The sequence below is a fragment of the Triticum urartu genome, chromosome 3A, assembly GCF_056163025.1.
Source record: "Triticum urartu cultivar PI428250 chromosome 3A, HENAU_Tu73, whole genome shotgun sequence".
In the NCBI taxonomy this organism is placed as follows: Eukaryota; Viridiplantae; Streptophyta; class Magnoliopsida; order Poales; family Poaceae; genus Triticum; species Triticum urartu.
The window spans coordinates 714,785,396-714,789,492 of record NC_141875.1 but is presented as its reverse complement, the minus strand read 5'-3'; positions in this window follow the sequence as shown (position 1 = coordinate 714,789,492).

The following is a 4,097-nucleotide window of genomic DNA, read 5'->3' as shown; positions in this document are numbered from 1 at the left end:
GTAAATCCAAGAAGCACTTTGTTGCTCTCTTGGAACAACTTGGTGAAGCCAATGACATGATCTAGGCTCACAAAGATACCATATCTAAGATGGAGGGGCATAGTCGTGACTATGCCGATGAGATTTTGGATCTTTCCAATGCTCTTGAGGAAGAGCGAGGTCTTCGTTTGGCTCTTGAGGAGTCATACAACGATGACCGCGCTAAATTAAAGAAAGATCTTGATCATGCACTTGTTGTATCTCGTGTGCTAAACTCTAAGAAGGCCAAGCTTGGGGTTGATCTTGCTAGACTCAAGGACGAGTTTGATATACTTGACAAGGCTCACAAGGCCTTGAAAGGTGTTCATGCTAACCTCAAGGAGTCTCATGATCAACTCCAAGTGAAGCTAACCAAAGAGAAAGCCACTTTTCCTCACATGGTTTTAATTGATAATGCAAATGCTACTAACCCATGTTGTGAGCATGTGCAGCTTGTTGAGGAGAATGCAAAGTTGAAGAAGCAACTTGAGAAAGGCCTTGTGTCATGCATACAAGGTGAGAAGAACCTCAACAACCTTTTGAGCAATCAAAAGGAAGTTGTGGCCAAGGAAGGGATTGGGTTCGCACCCGTGTCCAAGAACAAGAATAAGAATGACAAGACCAAACGACCTCCTCCTCTCAAGCAAACTTTTGTGAAGGAGGGAGAGGGTGCTTCCAAGGAGAAGAAGAACAATGTGAAGGGTGGTGGTGTCAAGAAGGGCAATGACACCCCTTCCAACAAAGCCGGCGACTTTAACCCTTCTTATGTGTTGTGTCGTGCTAGTGATGGGCATGTTTATGCCAAATTTGTTGGTCCTCCTTATGAGTACATTGAATGTTCTGTTTGGGTTCCTAAGACCCTTGTCACTAACATCAAAGGACCCATTACAAAATGGGTACCTAAAACCAAGCATTGATCTCTTATAGGTGTTTGCTTCCGGTGGGGGATCATGGTTGCCCGATAGTGGAGCTACAAATCATATGACTGGAAGCAAGGACTTGGTGGTGGATGTTCACAAGATTCCATCTATGCCCACCAATGTCGAGTGGGGTGATGCCTCGTCGTCTAAGGTATTGGGACTTGGCAAGGTTGTCATTTCTCATGATCTCACGATCAAGAAGGTCATGCTTGTTGAGTGCCTTGCATACAATTTACTTTCCGTTCGTCAACTTGCACTCATGGGCTTTGCCACTTTCTTTGATATTGATACCGTGGCCCTCTTGTGGAGCAAGACTCTTAAAGTAGCCTTTGTTGGGCATGTTGAGAACGTTCTCTATGGGATTAACTTTTCGGAGCGACCCACTAAGACCGCGACATGCCTAATGGTTAAAGTTGATGTGGGATGGCTTTGGCATCGCCGTTTAGCCCATGTCAATATGAGATCTTTGCAAAGCCTTCTCAAGGGGGACCATGTCCGTGGACTAACCAATGTTAGTTTTGATAAAGATCGTGCTTGCAGTGCTTGTATCGAAGGAAAGCTACGTGAAAAGGCTCACCCTCCCACGAGTATCATTTACTCAAAGAGGCCTTTGGAGCTCCTTAACTTGGATCTCTTTGGGCCTCCATCCTTTGATAGCCTTGGGGGTAGAAAGTATTGCTTGGTGATTGTGGATGATTATTCAAGATACACTTGGGTATATTTCTTCAAGAGGAAGAGCGAGACCCAACAAACCGTCATTGACTTTGCAAATGAAGCCCAACGTCAACACAATGCAAAGATCTTGACAATAAGAAGTGACAACAGCACCGAGTTCAAGAACTACACCTTGGATGAGTTTATTAGTGATGAGGGGATCAAGCATCAATATTCCGCACCATGCACCCTCAACAAAATGGTGTAGCGGAGAGTAAGAACCGGACGTTGATGAATGCGGCAAGGACCATGATGGCGGAGTTCAAGTCTCCATACAACTTTTGGGCCGAAGCCATCAACACCGTGTGTCATGCATCAAATCGGCTCTATCTCCGCAAAGGTTTGAACAAGACTCCATATGAGATACTCACCGGTAACAAGCCCAACCTCAAGTACTTTCGGGTGTTCGGGTGTAAGTGTTTCATTCTCAAGAAAGGTGTTCGGTTGTCTAAAGGCTAGAGCTTATGAGGCCATATTTGTTGGCTATGCTACAAACTCTCATGCTTACCGTGTCCTCAATAAGTCCATGGGACTTATTGAGGAGACGTGTAACATGGAGTTTGATGAGAATAACGGCTCCCATGTGGAGCAACGTGGCACTTGTGATGTAGGTGATGAAATTCCTCCTCAAGCCATAAGAAGAATGGGAGTTGGTTTTATCCTACCCATTGAGGAACCCCTTGTGGCCGAAGGAGAAGGACAATGCTCCACTCAAGTGGAGTCATCACCAACCCAAGGCCCACACGCTTCCGAAGAACAAAGTGAAGGCCCTCAACATCATCAACAAGACCAAGGGCAAGATCAATCTCAAGACGGTGGTGAATCACCAAGTGATGCCCAAGGTCAAGTTCTCTCCTCCGAGCATGTTCAAGATCAAGAACAAGCTCCAGATCAAGAACAAGCTCAAGATGGCGCTCAAGATGATCAAGTGACCGCTCCTCATCTCACCCCCGAGGAGGAATTGGAGCGTCGTGCCGCCAAGATTGCATCCAAGCTCTGTACCAAGGGTCATCTCATGAAGAATGTGCTCGGAAGCATTCAAAAGGGGGTAAGCACTTGTAGACAATTGGCAAACTATTATGGACATCACGAGTTTGTCTCTTGTGTGGAACCCCAAAAGGTCTATGAGGCGCTCGAAGATCTGGATTGGCTCAATGCCATGCATGAAGAACTCAACGACTTCGAGTACAACAAGGTGTGGAGATTAGTGCCAAGGCCAACGGGGAACCACAATGTCTTTGGAACCAAGTGGATATTCAAGAACAAGCAAGATTCTCATGAGACCATCATTTGCAACAAGGCAAGATTGGTAGCACAAGGCTACTCCCAAGTCAAGGGTATCGACTACGGTGAAACCTTTGCTCCCGTTGCTCGCCTTGAATCCATTCGTTTGTTGATTGATTATGCCTCTGATCATAGATTTAAGTTGCAACAAATGGATGTGAAGGGTGCTTTTCTCAATGGTCCTATTAATGAGTTGGTGTACGTCAAGCAACCCCCCGGGTTCGAGGATCCCTACTTCCCCGATCATGTGTATCAACTCGATAAGGCACTCTATGGCCTTATACAAGCCCCACATGCGTGGTATGACCACCTTACCAAGTTGTTACAAGATCGTGGTTTCGAAGTTGGGAAAATCGACCCCACTCTTTTTACTAAGAAGGTCAAAGGGGAGTTGTTTGTGTGCCAACTATATGTTGATGATATTATCTTTCATTCCCCTAACAAAGCTTTCGATGAGGAATTTGCCGCTCTCATGACCTCAAAGTTCAAGATGTCTTCGATGGGAGAATTGAAGTTCTTTCTCGGGTTCGAAGTCAAGCAATGAAGAGAAGGAACCTTCATCAACCAAGCCAAATATACTCAAGACATGCTCAAGAGATTCAAGCTAAGTGATGTCAAGCCAGCTTCCACTCCAATGCCCGTCAAATGCCAACTTGACATGGAGATCCCAATGGTAAAGCGGTGGATCAAAAGGTATATCGCTCCATGATTGGCTCCTTGCTTTACCTTTGTGCATCTAGACTGGATATCATGTTGAATGTGGGAATTTGTGCATGGTTTCAAGCCGCACCTAAGGAAAGCCACTTTGTGGCGGTCAAACGAATCTTTCGATATTTGGCTCATACCCCAAACTTTGGCTTATGGTACCCAAGAGGAGCAAACTTCAAGCTTGCAGGATATTCAGACTCGGATTGGGCGGGAGACAAAGTGGATAGGAAGTCCACTTCCGGAGGGTGCCAATTCCATGGTTCCTCTTTGGTAAGTTTGTCTTCTAAGAAGCAAAGTTGTGTGTCTCTCTCGTCCACCGAAGCGGAGTATGTGGCGGCCGGTAGTTGTTGTGCACAACTTCTGTGGATGAGGCAAACTTTAAAGGATTACGGTGTCATTTGTGACAAAGTGCCTCTTTGGTGTGATAATGAATGTGCCATCAAGATTTCTCTC